The sequence below is a fragment of the Panthera leo genome, chromosome F2 (assembly GCF_018350215.1).
Source record: "Panthera leo isolate Ple1 chromosome F2, P.leo_Ple1_pat1.1, whole genome shotgun sequence".
Lineage (NCBI taxonomy): Eukaryota > Metazoa > Chordata > Mammalia > Carnivora > Felidae > Panthera > Panthera leo.
Window position 1 is genome coordinate 58,097,225 of NC_056695.1, and position 20,146 is coordinate 58,117,370.

Below are 20,146 nucleotides of genomic sequence, written 5' to 3' on the forward strand. Positions count from 1 at the left end.
CAGCAGGTGTGGGGTAGAGAGATAGAGAGTGCAGAGGCAGGCCTGGGGTTCTGCTTTTATTGGGGTCAAAGGCGGAGGCCTAGAGTTTCATGGGCTCACTCTTTTTGGTAGATTTAAAACCTAAGCGTGGGGAATTTAAAGCACAGGAAGAGAAAAAAATAAGTGGCCCAAATGCTCAGTTATTGAAATCACCCAAGATCTTTAAAACAAAGGAGCTTCAGCAGGATGAAAAGGCCTGGCTCTTTGTCTAGAAAGGCTGGCAATGTGTTTATTCAAGATCGCCATCTTTGAAGTGGATGCCTCTAGCAATCAAAGCTGAAGTCAAGCACTTGCATTACAAAAAGAAAAAAAAGAAAAAAAAAAAAAAACTGCCAGGGTTTACAGTACACAATTGGTGGAATTCTATATTACTTTAACATGTGGGGTGGAAAATTTTAACTTGGTGGCTTATGGAAGCTTATTTTAGGTTGGGTGGGAGTTTGCATTGGTGCATCTGTCTTTTGATTGCTGTTGCTGGGGTAAGGGTTTTTAATCTTAAATACACCATTCTGTTATTCAAGACTGACTATAGCTTTAAAGGCTTTAAGGGCTTTGTCTATATAACAGTTTCTCAACCTTGGCCCTATTGATTTTTAAGGCTGGATAATTCATTGATGTGGGGAGCTTTACTGTGTATTGTAACATACTTGGCCTCTAATCTCTAGATGCCATTAGTACCTTCCCTCCAGTTGTGACAACCAGAAATGTCTCCAGATACTAATGTGTCCCCTGGAAGGCAAAACTGCCCTCGACTGAGGACCTTGATTTACAGTTAATAGCTGCTTCTTATAACTCTAAGGTGTATATGTGCTTAGACTTGATGGTGAAAGTTAAAAGTAGAGATTAGGTGTGGTTTTGTTGCAATTTATCCTGCTGGGTATTTTTTGATCTTCTTGGACCCATGTTTTGGTGTCTGACATTAATTTGGGGGAAACTCAGTCACTGTTGGTTTACATATTTCTTCTGTTCCTCTCTCTTTTCTCCTTCCAGTTGTCCCAGTAAAACCATGTTTCATCCTTTGTAGTTATGCCATAGTTCTTGGATATGTTGTTCCATTTTTTTTCAGTTTTTTTTTTCTTTGCTTTTCAGTTTTGAAAGTTTCTACTGACATTCTCAAGCTGAGAGATTCTTTCTTCAGCCACATCCGGTCTGCTAATGATTCTATCAAAGACATTCATCATTTCTGTTACAATGTTTTTGTTCATTTAACATTTATTTTTGATTCTTATAATTCCATCTCTGCTTACATCATCTATCTATTCTTGAATGTTGTCTGCTTTTCCCATTAGAGCCCTTTGCATGTTACTCATAGTTCTTTTAAATTTCTCTTTTGGTAATTCCAACTTCTGTGCCATATCTGAGTCTGACTCTGATGCTTACTCTGTGTCTTCAAACTGTGTTTCTTAGTTGGCTAGTATGCTTGTAGGGTTTTTCATTGAAATCCAGACATGATATACTAGGTAAAAGGTACTCTGGTAAATAGGACTTTGTTGTGGTGGTAAAATATGGAGCAAGGGAACTGTTTTATATTCCAGTGTTCAGGTCTAATTTTTTTAGTGAGACTGTGCCCCTAAGTTGTGGACTCCACAATTGTTTCTAATGCCTCATTCCCAACTCCTGCCTTAGGTGGACAGGGTGGCTTGAAAGGGCTGGACATGGGTATTGTCCTTTCCCCAGGTCAGTTAGGGTCACATAAACCCCAGTAGGTTAGGCTTGGTAAAATACTTTCTCTTAAGGGCAGGCCTTGTTGAGAAACACAGAATGCAGGGCACCTGGGTGGCTCAGTTGGTTGAGCATCTGATTCTTGATCAGCTCAGGTTATGATTTCAAGGTGGGTGGGATCAAGCCCATATTGGGCTCTGTGCTGGGTGTGGATCCTCCTTGGGGCCCTCTTTCTTCCTCTCTCTCTCGGCCCCACCCACCCCCTGTCTCAAAATAAATACATAAACATGAAAAAAAATTAAAAAGAAAAACAGAATGTTCTGGCATCTTTTTATTTTTTCCTTCCCCCTGTTGGAAGACATAAGGGATTTTTTTGGGATATTCATTGTGTGATACTGATAGAACTCCAGGGATTAAAACTCACAAAAGTGTTGAGGTCCCCTATGACTTGGCCCCACTGGAGTCTTTAACTCCCAGCATTGTCCACCCAGCCTCCGGCAATTCATCAATTACAGTTCAGATTTTCCTACCCCAGCACCGGTTCCTGTGGGAGTTCTGCTCTTTGGGTCTCCTCTCTTGTAAGTTTTGATTCCCTTTATCCATCTATCTGTCTCTTCAATTATCGGGACAGTGGTTTGCCCTTTGACCTCACCTCTCTGACAGATCTAAGAAGAGTTATTGATTTTTTTCAGTTTGTTCAGATTTTTACTTGCTGTTAGGATGAACTGATGACTTCCAAGCCTCTTACATGCTGGACTGGAAACCAGAAGTCTGGGAACCATTTAACCAAGGGTAAACTTTATGACCTCAGCAGAGATGAGGCGAGACTTTGAAAATGGTCTGAGGTGAGTGGCAGGTGCTCACAAATGGCAGTAAGCAAGGCCTACCTGCTAATGTTGAAATGGAATCACATTTGGAGTGTGTGTGTGTGTGTGTGTGTGTGTGTGTGTGTGTGTGTGTGTGCTGCAGTCTCAGCAGAGGTAAAACAAAGACAAGCATTGAAGCAGGATTTCATGTTGCTACAGAGTATTAATGTGGCCCTAACCCCTATATCTTGGTGCCAAGCATTCTTGGGCACTTTTCATAGCCCAGCTCAAATTCAATTCTACTTTCAGGTTAAAGGAGGAGAATGTGAAGAGGCTAGATATCTTTGGATTTATATGGTTTATCCATAGGCTATCAGACATCACTCTCTGTTCCTTGGGACCAAACTGGCTCTGGATTTTTTAATTACATAAGCTCTGACCAGTGCTTAATTTTCTATGACTTAATTTGTGGGTTCACCCACAAAATATAGTAAAGTATAAAACAAATAATAGTGATAGTCGGTATATTAAAATAATAGGCCATTTTTATGACTTGAAGTAGAGAAGCAACTTAAGAAACTTATTGCAAACTAATAAAGTAGCATTAATGTTCTGGGTCTGAAGTACTTTGAATCTTGTCAGATTTGCTTCACAGTTGAAAAGAGAATGGATTGATTTGAGAAGAGTGGTTTAGTCTGATGATCAGGATAGAAGTAGTACAGGAATAAAAAAGAAAATAAAACAAGTCAGATGGATTGAATTGGAGGAAAAGAGATATTCTTAAAGAAAAGGTTGAGATCTTAGGGAACAGGTTAAGGAATGAGTGGAAAATAAGATCTTGAAGGTCAGGCTAAATTGATAAGCACTGGCATATTACTGCTCTTAAAGAGGCCATTAAAATAAAGACATATTTTCAATGCAATTGATAAATAGTGCCTGATGCCCAAATAAATCCCATAGGAAAAAACAAAATATCCCAGAGCAGACAGAATTTATCCCCCGTAAAGGAACTGGGGTTCCAGACATCTTGAGAGACACCTCTGAAAGCTGTGGTTTGAGGATCCATAATAAGAATTGGAGAACTATCCATTAAAGATTATTACAAACCTACTTAGAGGTTAAAAACTCTAGACATATTAGAGGCATGAAGTCCTGAAGATTAAAATATAGCAATTATATGTGAAAATGATGGCATTACCTTAGTTTGGAAGAAATCAAACTAAGAGAAGGCACAGGAAAGGTATCAGTGACAAATAAAGTCTATGTCTGGATTAGATGTTGAGCTGAAGAGAAAACACCTCATAGCTAGAATTATACAATTCAAGAAAGTAAAATAAACTACATTTATTGGATGTGTTTAGCATTGAATCATAGTAATTTCTGAAACTCAGAAGGTCTCATTCCAGTGAAAGACCTGGGGATAGTGACAAAACAAAAAACAAAAACAAAAAACAAAAAACAGCTATCCAGATGCTGAAATGCCCTCTGAGATATGTGACTGAAAAGGACTGAGGGGCTGTGCTCTAACTTTTCTCTGCCCACCATGATCTTTCACCAGAAAACCCATGTGGTTTACTCTCCCAAGTTGTCTACCTCAAGTCATGTCAAATGGTACTTTTTAAATAAGTCTTACTCTAACCACTCTATTTAAAACTTTCACCTGTAACTCCTCATCCAAATTCACTGTTGTCTTTATCTTGTATATATTTTTTTCCAAATAGCACATGCAAAAATTTTATATAACTTATGTTTTTAATATATCATTAATTTTTTATTTTATGTCACAGTCTCTAGAATATAAGATTTATGAGAACACAGATATTTGATATGTTTTATTCACTAATGTATCTTAGGAATTTAGGAAAGTACCTGTCACACAAGAGGCACTCAATAAATATTTGTTTAATGAATAAATATAGTACTTATGACACTTGGAAATAAACGAATACAATTTCAGGGGCTCTACAGGAACCACACAATTCCAAAGATGAAATTTCTAGGTCCTACCAGGCATCGATTACCCCCTTAAGAAAGAATTAACAATTCAGAGAGTTGGGAGAATGGTTTTAAGATTTAAATTAAAATTTTAGAACTTGAATTATTAATTCACAAGGAGAAGAGGGTTTCATTTTGAAATTTTCATTTATTGTGTGTTTTTTTTAAGTGTTTGTTTATTGAGAGAGAAAGTGAAAGAGAGTGGGGAAGGGGCAGAGGAAGAGAGAGACAGAGAGAGAGAGAACCCCAAGCAGGCTCCACACCAGCACAAAGCCTGAACTTGGGTTCAATCCCATGACCTGGGATCATGACCTGAGCCATAGATAGTTGGGCACTTAACTGGTTATGCCACCCAAGTGCCTCTAATTTATTTTGTCTTTAACATGATTGCAAGGAGGTTTAATCTTTAAATTTGAATTTCTTCCTAAAATGTAATAGAGAATTTGTGTTAAATTTGAAGGTATTTCTATATTTTGGCATAGTTTTTATTGTTGAAATATATTTTTACATCTTATTAGGGAAGTATCTTGATGTGACTTGAATTCACTGAGTTTATTCTAATTGATATAGAATGTTGAATAATGTGGCTGGACTTAATTTGGTATCAAAATAGAACAAAAGGTGAATTTTTAACAGAGTATCAAGTGATCTTAGAGTCAGTTTAATGAATGTATTGTTGTGATTCATTCCAGTACCTTTGGGGGACAAAATCCAAACTGAATACTGATGGTCTCAGGAGCATTTGCAGATATTAAGGGAAGTGGACTCATGAAAGGTAGATGTAGTACTGCTCAGATAAACTTCTGATCACTTGGGTCAGGGAAAATGCCATACAATTCTTCAACCATAGGCTTCTTTGTTAAGCCTGTATCAAGGGAAAGCAAAGCAAAAACAAAAACAAAAGCAAAAACAAACAAACAAAAAACACACCACAAACAAACAAACAAACAAACAAAAAACCAAGAAAGGATAGAGGAACCCTTCCTTCCCATGCCTGATAGTTTCTTTCTTTAAAGGGAGCCCTGGCCAATCTCCGCTTTTACTAACTCCTCCCTAGGGATTTTTAGTAAACTACCCTATTGGTAAATTTGAGAAGAATTAATCGGACATGCCTAGCTCAGCTCCTACCATTTTTCTTGGAAGCTAATCAAATCACAAAATCTTACCTCTTCTCTGCTCCCTCTCAGTGGAGGACTTCGTGAATGCAGCATGACAGTGACTTGTTGGGTAATTTTGCCTCATTTAGCTGGAAGTCCCATTTTGTGTTATATGAAGCTACACCCTCCACATTAGTCTTCACTAATAACAAAGATTATATATTAGCGTGGACCTTTACTCTTTGTTGTTCAGACCTAGGTGGGGAAGAAGCTTGCTATTTATTGCCCTTCTCTTAATGAATACAAAAAATATTTCTTGCCTGTTACCTACTTGGATAACTTTCTCATTTTAAGACTTAAGGGGATGATTTCATCTTCTGGTTTGTCCTATATCATGTTCTCATAGAGCTAATGGGATCTTCCTTGTTTTGCCCTCTGGTACAGCCTTTTAACTCCAACTACTCCAACCACAGCCAGTTCAATGGGCTGGTGTCTCTCACTAAGAGAACCAGTTGGCAGGTATGACAGAGGTTGCTTCAGTTCCTGCCATAATTATTTCATTGGCACTAAAAGTCCAAGTAAAACCTTTTCGCTTAACGGTTGCACGATTGTATAAGGAAATTATACCTAAGATAAAAAACGTTTTAAAATTTTTACTTTCTAAAGTGATTTCAATGTACTCCATTAAGTATTTCTTCCTGAAATTTCTCATAATCCCTCAAAGAAAGACCCTTAAAAAGAATATCAATTCTTCTTAAAAGAATTGATACACCTTAAAAAGAATATCAATTCCTGCAACTATTTTCTGAACCTCTTGAAATGCCCTATTTCTGTGTCTGTTATTCTGCAGTATTATCCATTCCTTGGCCTTCCAGGTAATGCAGTTCATGCGGGATTTGTACTTCTCTGCTAGAGGTCACTTGAAAATATGTGGGAAGACTTTGGTTGTCAAAATGACTAGGAAATAGTACTACTATTTTTGGTGAACTGGAGGATGCTAATTATACCACAATAAGAACAATAAGATCCAAATGTCAAAAGCAACCCATTAATTAAAATTGAGAAGGTTATTTCCAGTTTTGGCTTTTATGGACAGTGCTATGATGATCATTGCTGCACATGTCTTTTTCTGCCAACAGGTACAGTAGTGAAATAACCGGGATATAGGATATGCTTTGTAAGCTTCAGTAGACACTACCAAGTAATTTTCCCAAATGGTTGAATAAAATTGATACTTTCATGAGCAGTGTATGAGTGTTCAGTAGCTCTGTAACCTTTCCACTTGGTACTTCATTCTTTTTATATATTTTTTCTTGGGTTTAGATTTATTTATGAGTATATAGAGTTATTCTGGCTTTCATTTGATTTATCTGATGACTTAGTGTGGTGTAGAGCATTGCCATATGTTTTTGGGGATTTGCCCCAAATTCTTTTTTGGAATTCCAGTTAAAAATTCTTCTCCCACTTTATGTCCTGCCTTTTCATTCTTTCAATTGTATCATTTAATGAACCAAAATTTAACAATCTATGAGTTTATTTATTTTATTTCTTAGATAAAAATATTTATCATTTAACATTTTTAAAATAATTGAAAGTACTTTCTGATTTTTCTTTTGACTTTCTCTTTGCCTTATGGGTTATTTGAAAGTGAGTCATTTAATTTCTGTATCTTTGGATAATTTTCATATATCTTTCTTTTAGTGATTGTTTTTAGTTTAATTCTGTTGTTATCAGAGAGCGTATTTTGTTTTTTTAATTAAAATGTTTTATTTATTTTCCCCAGGTTTATTGAGGTATAATTAACCAATAAAATTGTATATATTGAAAGTGTACAACATGATGACCTAATATACACATACCTTGTGAAATGATTATCACAATCAGGTTAATTAACACACCCATCTCCCTACATCATTACATTTATGTGTGTGTATGTGTGACGATAATGCTTAAAATACTTTCTCAGCAATTTTTAATTATCTAACACAGCATTATTAACTATAGTCACCATGCTCTACATTATCCCCGAACTTAATCATCTTATGTCTGGAAGTTTGTACCCTTTGACCAGCATCTCCCCATTTTCCCCATTCCTACCTCCTGATAATCACTATTCTACTTTCTGTTTCTATGTGTTTGATTTGATTTTTTTTTTTTTTAGTTCCCCATGTAAGTGGTATCAGACAGTATTTGTCTTTGTCTGGCTTAGCATAATGTTGTCTAGGTTTATCCATGCTGTTGTGAATAGAATGATTTTCTTCCTTCTCACAACTGAATAATATTCTATTACATGTATATACTCCATCTTTTTTTTTTCTTTTTTGGTAAAGTTTATTTATTTTGAGAGATTGAGGGCATGTGTGTAAACAGGGATGGGGCAAAGAGACAGAGGGAGAGAGAGAATCCCAAGCAGGCTCTGTGCTATCAGCAGGAACCCCTAACATGGGGTTCAATCCAACAAACCATGAGATCATGACCTGAGCCAAAATCAAGTCAGGTGCTTAACCAACTGAACCATCAAGGTGCCCCATATATACTACATCTTCTTTATCTGTTATGCCCCATATATACTACATCTTCTTTATCTGGCGTTGGGTACTTAGGATGTGTCTATATCTTGGCTGTTGTGAATAATGCTGCAATAAACACAGGAGTGCAGATACCTTTTTAAAATACTGATTTTGTTTCATTCAAATATATACACAGAAGTGGGATTACTGGAACATATGGTGGTTCCATGTTTAATCTTTTGAGGAACGCCCATAGTTTACCATGGCCATACCCATTTTCATCCCTACCAACAGTTTCTAGGGGTTCCTTTTCTTCACATTACCTACAACAGTTGTCATCTCTTGTCTTTTGATAAGTGCTATCCTAACAGCTATAAAATGATATCTAATTGTGCTTTTGATTTGCACATCCCTGTGGATTCATGATGGTGAGCAACTTTTCATAGACTTGTTGGCTATTTATATGCCTTCTTTGGGAAACTATATTCAGTCCTTGGCTGATATTTTTAATGAAAATAAGTGGGGTATTTTTGTTGTTTTGTTTTGTTTTGTTTTGCTATTAAACTGTATGTGTTCCTTATATATTTTGATATTAACCGCCTATCGGGTTTCAAATATTTTCTCCTAGTCTATAGGTTGCCTTTTCATTTTGTTGATTTTTCCCTTTGTTGTGCAGAAGCTTTTTAGTTTGCTCTAGATCTACTTGTTTATTTTGCTTGTGTTTGTTTACCTGTGCTTTTGGCGTCATATCCAAAATATCTTTGCCAAGACAGACTTATGTGGATTTATTTTTCCCATAAGGATTTTGTGGTTTTAGGTCTTATGTTTACATGTTCAATACATTTTGAGTTATGTTTAGTGACTGGTGTAGAATAGGGGTCTGATTTCTTTTTCCTTTTCTTTTCTTTTCCTTTCTTTCTTTCTTTCTTTCTTTTTTTTTTTTTTTGCATGTAAATATCCAGTTTTCCCAACACCATTCATAGAAGAGATTGTCCTGTACATACTGTGTAATCTTGATATGCTTCTCAAAGATTGACCGTATATGTATGGGTTTCTTTCTGATCTCTTGTTCCGTCCCACTGGTCTTGTGTCTGGGTTTGTTGTTGTTTTGTTTTGTTTTGTTTTGTATTATTTTGCCAGTACCTACTGTTTTGATTGTTCTGTACTATACCTTGAAATCAGGAAGTGCGATGCTTCTAGTTTTCTTCTTTATCAAGATTGATTTGGCTATCAATCAATCAAAATTGATTTGGGATCTCTTGTGGTTCCATACAAATTTAGAGATGTTTTTTCTGTTTCTTTGAAAAATGCTATAAGGATTTTGATTTGGATTCCATTGAATCTGTGGATAACCTATAGTAGTATTGACATTTTAACAATATTAATTCTTCCATTTCATTAACACAGGGTATCTTTTCATTTATTTATGAATTCTTCAGATTTTTTTTGGTCAATATCTTATAGTTTACACTCCTTAGTTTAGTTTATACTTCTTTATAGTTTCAACTCCTTAAATTTATTTCTAAGTATTTTCTTATTTTGATGCAGTTGTAAATGGGATTATTTCTTAATTTCTCTTTGTGATAGTCCTTTGCTATGGTATAGAAATGAAACTGACTTTTGTATATTGATTTTCTGTTCTGCAGCTTTACTAAATATGTTTATTAATTCTAGCAGGCTTTGGTGGAATCTTTATGGTTTTCTATTTATGAGATCATGCCATATGGAAATAGACAATTTTATTAGCTTTTCCTTTCCAGTTTGAATGGTTTTCGTTTCTGTATCTTGCCTAATTTCTCTGACTAGGCCCTCCAATATTATGTTGAAATAGAAATAGTGAGAGTGTGCATTATTCTTGCTTCTCATCTTAGCAAAAACAATTAATTTCAGCTTTTCCCCATGAGTATGGTATTAGCTGTGGGTTGGATATAGATGGCTTTTATTATTTGACATAAATTATTTCTATATTTATGTTTGTTGAGAGTTTTTATCATGAAAGTAGGTTTAATTTTGTCAAATGCTTTTTATGCATCTGTTATGATGATTATATGATTTTTTATCCATCATTCTATTAATGTGATGTGTCACATTTAATGATTTATGTATGTTGAACTTGCATTTCAGGTATAAATCCCACAGGGTCATGATGTATGATCTTACAATGTGGATTGAACTCTGTATCCTAGTATTTTGTTGAGAGTTTTTTGCATCTATACTCATCAAAGATACTGGCCTGTAATTTTCTTTTCTTGTTGTATCCATTTTTTCAGCTTTGGTATCAGGATAATACTGACCTTGTAAAGTGAGTTTGGAAGTGCTCCCTTCACATAATATTTTGGGAGACCTTGAGAAGGATTAACAATTATTCTTTAAATAATTGGTAGAATTTACCAGAAAGACCATGTACTCCTGGATTTTTGTTGTTGTTGTTGTTGTCGTTGAGAGATTTTTGATTATTGATTCAATCTCCTATGTACTATTGAATTTTTCATTACATTTATTGTATTATTCAACTCCAAAATTTCTGTTTGATTCTGTTTTTATGATTTTATCTCTGTGTTAAATTTCTCATTTTGTTTGTGTATTGTTTTCCTATTTGGTTGAATGGTCTTTCTCTGTGTGTTTGTGTGTGTGTGTGTGTGTGTGTGTGTGTGTGTGTGTGTGTGTTTAGTAACTCACTGTTTCCTGAAAACAATTATTTTGAACTCTTAATCAGACAAATCATAGATCTTTATTTCCTTGTGGTCAGTTACTGGAAAGTTATTGTGTTCTTTTGGTGCTGTCATGTTTTCGTGATGTTTTGTGTTTCTTGAAGTCTTGTGCTGTTGTCTTTACAATTACAGAAGCAGCAACTTCCTCCAGTCTTTACGAAGTGGCTTCTGGAAGGAAATGTTTTTACCCCGTCAATCCTGATAGAGGTTCTACAGCTTTCTCAGTCTGCTTTATGGAAATGTCTGTTCCACACTTGTTCTCACCTGGGGAGAGAGAATAATTCTTAAGCTTGTATGTCTTCTCTTGATCCTACAAAGCCAGTCTGAGTGATTACAGCCTCCCATTTGTTTTCACTAAGGTGTTGAATGTTCAACTTCATGTGCTTTTTCCCAGTCCTGCATAGTTAGGCTAGCTTTCTGGCCATGCCCACTAGCTGTCTGTAAGACTTGTACCTCCTGTTCACAGGGCACCCTCAAGGAGGGGGATATGTGGGTGAGGTGCCTGCACCAATGGGCTTAGGTGGGTCCACAGGTGAGGCATCTCCAGCATCCTCTGGTGGAGTCCATGAAGTGGTGTGTGGGATACACAACCCTTTTGATGAATTCCAAGCCCTAGTCTCTCACTGTCCCTTATTTCTGCATAATATTCTGGATAGGGTGAGAAAGAAATGGTAGCAGCATCTCACAGAGCTGGGAAAGAAGCTCACTTTCCCCTATAGGAGACATTATGGGCCAACTGGGTCTCTTGTGGTACTAAGCTGTGCTACTTTGAGTGAGGATGTTGTTGGTAAAGTGAAATTTTCTCTTACCCCCCTCAGTGCATTCAATCTCAGATTTTCTTGCTTTAATAGTGTGCTGGTATTCTCTACTTGACTTCCCTATCTCCACAGAAGTGCTCTTATCAGTGGATGATTATCAAAATTGGTGTTGTTATTCATCACCTTCCCTTTACCTGAGGCCTTGTTAATACTCCAGCAAATACATACCATATAGCATAATAGCTTCAATTGCTGTTATTACTTCCCACTCTTCTGTAACACAATCCTTTCGTTCTTTAGGAGAGAGACTGGTGAGTTATATCGAGCTATACAGAGAGTTGAACCCTTACATTCTTTATGTCTATAAGGCTGATAATAATTTCTGTCATCACCCTCTGAAAGCAATGTGTGTATATGTGTGGGAAGGGGTGTCATATTTGTACTTACTATCAAGTTCAGATGTGGGCATATGTGCAAATTTAGAGAAATCATTCAGTAATTATATTAGAAACAAGCAAACCTTAAGCGATACATTTCTATTGACAAAAACATATAAAGAAAGCAAAAACATAAAAACATTAGCTAGTGTTAAGAAATGTATTGACATAAGCATAAGAAAAAAATATCAAACTTTTTTTTTCTGAAGAGAATGATCATCAGATTAGGAAAGTATAGAACATTTTGATGTTTAAAAAGTAAAGTGCAGTGTAGGTAAGATTGTGGGAAAACAACTATTTAACACCTGTACCTGAGCCCTAGCTCTGTCCTATCTCCATCACGTTATTAATTATATTACCATATGTTTATGGAATGCCTACTAATTCTGTATCATTTTATATTTATTCCCCTTATAATTATTTACAACCCTTTGAAGTATAATTCCTAGGATACTGACTGTTAAACTTGAGGAAGAAAATTAACATAATGTAAATAACATGAACCTATGAACCTAAGTTTCTGCTCCTAGCTCTACCACTTATCACTGAAAATTGATGAATTGCAGTGACATAACTTTGTGGTTCTTGGTACAGTTGGGATATTTTGATGCATTATCTATTATATTTATCTCTTTAGAAGTTCTAGAAGGTTAGAAATGCTCAAAGAGATAATTTTCTTAAAAGTAAATGAGGTAAATGCCAGACCTATGGACAAGTGAGTTTGAGTAATGTCAAGAAAATTTTGATGAAAAAATTGTCAAACATGATTTACAGGCATTTAAAAAAGCAGTTAATGACTCATAAAAGCCAATGAGGATTTAAAAAGTCATGCCATTCAATTAAACATATATGTTGACAAATAGATGAGAAGGATTCATCCCTTTGTTCCTACATTAAAATTTTTATTCATCAAATATTTATGGAGTGCTAGGTAGTCTCAAAAGATGAGGGATAAGCTTATGAATGAAACTAAAAAGGCCTTTCCCTCTTGGTGAAAAATGAAAAAGGATAAAAAATGTAATTGCTTAATATAAATATGTATTTATATCTATTTATATAACTATATATCTCTCTATATATGACTTTACCTATCTGAATCTATTATCTATCCATCTGTATATGATATATAATATTTGATATGCAATGTCAAATAGTGATAAATGCTATCAAAAACCAAAAAACAGTATAAAGAGATAAAACGTGATGGAAGGAGAATGTTTTTTTGAAACAGATAATTAGGGAAGGCATCTATGGAGATATCACATTTCAGCAGAGCCTGCACAGTGTGAAGGAGAAAGTCATGTCCCTAACTAAGGGGAAAGTATTTTATCTAAGAAAATCAGTGGTGCAAAATTTCTAAAGAAAAACAATGTTTTGCAAGAATGGTAGGCGGTAACTAGAGATCAGATCATGTAGGGATTTATAGAAAAGACATTGATGCATTAGGATCAGGGCTGTATCTTAAGCAGATTTGAAAGCTTATTTTGATCTTGTACAGGGAACAGTCAGGAGGAGGACAATGGAGCAGAAAGACCAGGTAAGAAATGGTAAAGATACAGAGTAAAACAAAAAAATTTGGCATAGTTATTGGCAATTCTTTTTTATATTTTTGAGAAATTAATGGAGAATTCTGAACTTTATGATAACATAGTTAGCTTAATAACTTCTCAGTCAGAATCCCAAGATAATGTTGATTAATGACTTAATTGTCAACCTGGAAGGAACTGAGGCATAGGACTTGGTTTTTAATATTACCCTGTTGAGCATCTTTATCTGTGATTGGGCACATGGAAAACATGCTAATGAAATTCACAGATGAACCTGAAGCTGGAAGTAAGACATTGAAACACATAGGCAGACCACAAAATTACCATTACAGAATGGAAAATATAGTCACATTTTCCAGAGAAACTGTATTTTGCTTCAGAGAAGCAAACCTAAGACATCAGGCAGAAATTCCAAACGAAGCCAAGATCACCAACTGTGCAAACCCCCAAATCCCATAAAAAGTTTAAACAACAAGATAGAGATCAGACTACAGCTACAGCAGCAGAGAAAAACAAGAAAGACTGCCATCAATGTGTCAAAATCTTTCAGAAATTTCTGTCAGTAAAGGAGATTTCTGTTTCTGATTCTACAGAGAAACAAAACCACAGAAACCACAGTTTGAATCAATAGCAAAAATATATTGTTGATGCAGTACAAATATTTCAAGGGATATATAAACCAGACTTAATAGAAATAGTATTGAACCTTCTGGCATTCTCTAAAGTTATTAAGTGAGAAGCTGTAGTATAAGTGAGTAGGCCAGTCAGTGTTAGCACTGAAAAATGAGGAACATGTTTGGGAGTTAATAACTTCCCTATAATCCTCTTCCTTTTATAAGCTCAACGAGATTAAATACAAAGAACAAACTTTGGAGAAAAAGAATTATCCATTCAAAAAAGATATGAAAAAATCAGAAAGAAAACTAAATCCATGAAAAATGTCACAAAAAAATTTTAACACTCAATGACTCTAAATGAACAGAAGTCTTTAGAAACAAATGTGTATTTTAAACATGATTCCAGGGGCACCTTGGTGGCTCTTGATTTTGGCTCAGGTCATGATCTCACAGTTCGTGGGTTCAAGCTCATGTTGGGCTCTGTGCTGACAACATGGAGTCTGCTTGGGATCCTATCTCTCCCTCTTTGCCCCTCCCTGGCTCTCTCTCTCTCTCTCTCTCTTTCTCTCTCTCTCTCCCTTGCAAAATAAATAAATAAACTTAAAAAAAAACATGTTTCCAAAGAATATTGCTCTAAGAAAAAGAAATCAGGTAGAATTCTTGAAATAAAGACATTTTATTAAATTAACAAAAAGGAAACAATTAGTGAAATGGAACATAGAAAAGATATTCAAACACACAGTAGAAAAATACAAAGATTGGAAAGGTATGAGAAAAAAGTTTAAACACATGGAACATAGATCTAGACATTCCAAACTTTACTTAATAAGAGAAGCAAAACATAATTGAGAGGATGGAAGAATATAAGTAATTAAAAGTAATACAAATAAAATCAAAGAATAAATGATGTGACCAATAAGAAAAGTAAACTGTTCTGTATACCCAGTTAGGAAGACAAGTTATGCTGCACTGAGGAACAATTTCCAAATATCACTGGTATGAAAGAACAATGGTTTATTTCTTGTTCATACTATGTATCCAACTTGGCTCTGTGTATCGCTCTGGTCAGTTTCATCCTCACTCAGTGATCCTGGGTGATGGATTACCCATCTTGTAAACCATTTCTTTGCTGGAGTTGGGAGAAACAAAGGTTAACAAACTACACATAGCCTGTTAGGGGATATGAACAGGATATGAACATACTTCAGTGTAGTACATATTACTTCTGCTCATATTCTATGGCCCAAGAAATTCATGAGGCCAAAGTTTCACTTCAAAATACAAAAAACAACAACAGAAGATATTTAAAATAAATTAAAGAAGGTGATTATTACAGAGACAAAGAAGGATCAAGCAACACATAACAGGTACCCAAGAAGTGGGTAACAATGTAAATGGAAATAAGATAGTAGATATAAATATATAAGAAAAGAAAATACCCTCAAAAATTGACTTGAATTTATAGATTGTAAGAACTCAATTCATTACAGGAACATTTTATGTAAATAATTAGCACTAACAAATATCATATGAAGCCAGTGGGTACCTAGTCAGAAATGTCTATACTGTTGGAAAGTCATGTTGGCTTCAAATATTCTCACGATAAAATAGAGCTTTGAGGAAAGGAAATTTACACCAGTAATTTTATATTCAGAAAAATTTTCATCAGCCATAGAGCAATGGGTGTCCTCCTGTCTACAAAACAATCCTTGAGCATTTATTGAGAAAACTACTGTAAAACTATCATATCTGGATAATTAATAAATCACTAAAAATAAAAATAATGGAGGAATTTGGAGAGCTACAACTTAAAAAATGGTGAGGACCTTTGACTCAATAGAATCTTGAATCAGGGCAAACTTAATTTTTAAAATTACATTTAGGTAAGAGAAAGTACATGTTGCATATCTTAATTTAAAATGATAATTCAGCTGACAAAATCAAATTACATGAATGGGAATAAAAGAGGGGATGAAGAATTAAGTGTGCTAAATGTCTCATTTTTTTAATAAATGAGGGTCAATAGATACTGTCAATAATATAAATATGCTTAAAATATTTAAATTCTTTTCATATAATTTAGCATCATTTACACATCATCATAGTATAAAATAATGTACATAAACATAGTCTATTTTTTCAGATAGCAAAATGTCTTCATGTGAAAACACTTGGAATATGAAAGCTTATATAAGGATGCATCCATTCAGAATACATCTCAACAACAATATATAAAGCACTCATATTAACATGTTTTAATAACAGACAAAGCTTTATTCCTGGGAATTTGTAATTCAAGTTTGGTCCATTGTTCCTCTAAGTTTCCTGTAACCATTGCCTTCCCAATTTCCAATGAAATCTTACTAGAATGCAGCCTTCATACTTATATAGTTAAGATGTGCACGTAAGCTCCATATGTTTGTAACCAAATTTCAAGTCTGTTAAAAAGAAATCAATGGAAGGAGGAAGTTAGGCAAGGGCAGAGAAGGACACATCTCCTTTCTTTAAGGACACTTTTAAATTTAGCGCAGATTGCTTCTTTTTATATTCAGTTCCCTAGGACTTAGCTATCTATGCTCAGTTGCATTGCAGGGAAAAATACAATCTTTCTTCTGCACCTTAAAGAAACAATATGAAAAATATTTGACAAAAATAAGTTTGTTTGGTCTGGAAAAAAAAAAGACATGGTGGACATGAAACTTATGCTAAAATACTCAATGTCTGACACATAGAAGAATGACACCCAACTATTTTTGTGACTCTAGAGACCTAAACTGAGATCCGTGTTTGTAAGATTTTGGGAGGAGGTGGCAGAATATACTCTAGAGAACATAAACAGCTGTACATTTCTCTGAAAATAGAAATGATATTCCCTGTGTTCTGTGAAAACATAGGACACTAGTAATGTTCAAGCCAAAACAATGTGGTGTTTCTTTACAGTTCATTTCAGATTTGAGCTCCCTATAATAAAATAGTGCTTGGGTTTAGCACTATTTTATTCTTTAACAATATTTTTATTGTGTAACTATATTTTTATATGTTAACAAAATTACTGTACTGGCAATATAACAATACTATTGTATTCTTTTATTCAAGTATAATTTACATACAGTGTTATATTGGTTTCTGGTGTACAATACAATGATTCAACAATTCTATATATTACTCAGTACTCATCACCATAAATGTTCATCACAGTAAGTGTACTCTTAATCCCCTTCATTTATTTCACCCAAAACTCCACCCCCGCCCCCCCCCCGGCAACCATCAGTTTCTTCTCTACATTTAAGAGTCTGTTTTTTTGTTTGTCTGTTTTTCTTTGTTCATTTTTTCTTTGTTCATTTGTTTTGTTTCTTAATGACACATATGAGTAAATTCATATGGTTATTTGTCTTTCTCTAAGTTATTTCACTCAGCATTTATCCTCTAAATCCATCTATGTTGTTGCATAGGGAAGGATTTCATTCTTTTTTATGGCTAAGTAGTACTCCATTGTGCATACTCCAGCTTGCATTCCCAACAGCATAAAAGGGTTCCTTTCTCTCCACATCATTGCCAACACTTGTTATTTCTTGTATTTTTTATTTTGGCCATTCCCACAGGTGTGAGGTGATAAAAAATACTATTATATAGCAAATATACGATAATATTGTATAACAATATTACCACAGTAATATTTTGTTGGTGAGGTTTCAAGTAGCAAAATTAGGATTAAACATGTGGCAGGTATGAAATATCTCTATTCTTTTTGTTATTATTCTTTGCTTTTTGAGATAAATACATACAGCATTTTATTTCTTATGCTGTTGAAACTGTCATAATTTAATAAATAAATGTGCCCCATATCAGTGTGTTTTTATTAAATGAACATGCAAATATCATAGGAAAATAAAAAATGAATAACTAAAAGAGAGAAGCATATGAAGTAATTTTCCTTAATTAAATTCAAATCCCATAAGAGAATGGATCTTAAATCCAAAAATACCACCAAACAAATTTATAAAGAACTATTTTTTAGACATATTTATTTCTTAGGTAACTTTTACAGGTCTTCTACACACAATGCAAGAATATTACAAAATCACATATTAGCTCATTAACTTTATTTTCAGACTCTTACTAAATCCTGGTTTAGACAGCTCAATTTTTTTTTTTTATTGTTAACCACTGAGGTTAAGTTATAATAGTTAGAAGCACCTCACTCTTTCCAAGGTGTAAACTTTTCAACCTGATTTTCTTTCCTTCAAGTGAAAACAGAATTTCTTTTGCCCAACTCTGAACTGGACAAGAAAATTTCAGTGACTGGAGAGTTTCAAGGAGCAAATTTAATACTCAGTGCTTTAGTGAAAATTTAGACATTTCAGAGAGTGGACCCATTCTTAATGAACTAAAATATATATAGAAGAAAAAAAAACCTCACACCAAATTCTAATAGGGAAATATCCTTGATCTTGTATACTTTCTGAAATTCACCCATATTTTCTTCTTTAAAGGTATTCTCTAGATGTTCTATGTAAAGGGTTTCACATGAACAAAGGTCTACAAGCCCGTAGGTTCACAAAAAGAGGAGTTAGATGGCATTTTTGAGGGCAAAATACATCCAAGACACTGTGCACTGTGCAGTACGTATATCTGAGACAACATTTCTATTAAAACATACACTTCAAGTTCTTCTAAACATTTTTCTTTATTGTAATATTTTACAGATTTTCTTCTTTAATTTCCCGCTGCCTTTATTGTTAAACTTTATAGTTTTTCCCCTTTAATTTCATATTACATTGGACTGCAAAAGGGATACAGGATAAGGTGTGTGCGTTAACTAAATTAATTTTGATGTGAACAATTACATATATCAATTAAATTTAATCTTTATATTTTTGGAAAAGTGGGACTAATTCATTGGGTTTGTTAATGACTGTCAACTATTTCCTTTTAACACACTATTTTTATCATTATTGTTTATTAAATGTTAATATAGAACTAGCATAGACCACTATTTTCAATACCTATGCACTCATTCTAAAGAAGTAGAATACTTACCACAGTGATCACCTGTAATAGGGACCACTGGTCCACCCTCCTTTGCATTGTGGAGGGGCTTTGCATGTGCACTTCAGTCAAGGGGATGTAAATGGAGTAAATGGAGTAAATGGAGTAAATGGGAATCTCCTAAGGATAAACTAAGTAGCACCTTGATCCTGTTGCGTTTGATCCTCTTTCCATTTTCTTGCCTTGAGCACAGATGCTACTCTGGAACGTGAGAATGAGGTCCAGACTCTGAAAAAGGCTGAGTGAGTAGTGAGCTGAGTTCCTGAAGACATTTTCTTGCCATTATGCCAGTGTAATTTGGGTGTTTTTCTATTGCTTGCAAGTAAATCTGTATCTAAATTATATATGTAGTATTCCCCTCACAGTGCATTTAAAAATTTTTTTTGAATGTTTATTTAGTTTTGAGAGAGACAGAGACAGAGCACAAGTGGGGGAGGAGCGGAGAGAGAGGGAGACACGGAATTTGAAGCAGGCTCCAGGCTCAGAGTTGTCAGCACAGAGCCTGACGAGGGGCTCGAACACACGAACTGCAAGATCATGGCCTGAGTCAAAGTTTGATGCTACACTGACTGAGCCACTCAGGTGCCCCAACACAGAGTGCATGTTTAAATTTGAACTATCCTTCCTTAATATAGATGTGCTTGCTTAGTCTACAAAAGAGTGAGTCCTTATTTCATATACAGTCAATTTGTTATCAGCTAAGTCAATGGGAAAATTGGCATTGATATCAAGAAATTATGAGATTCACTATATACTAGGAAACTAGTGTCAATTTCCAAGTATGAGGGATCTTTCTTTGTCTCTGAGATTCATACTGCAACCTTTTGCGTTCTCTCTCTAAATGATTACCTAAGGTGACCTTATCCAGTGTGATATACTTTAAAATATTGATGTGCTTATGGGCCTCAGAATGAACAG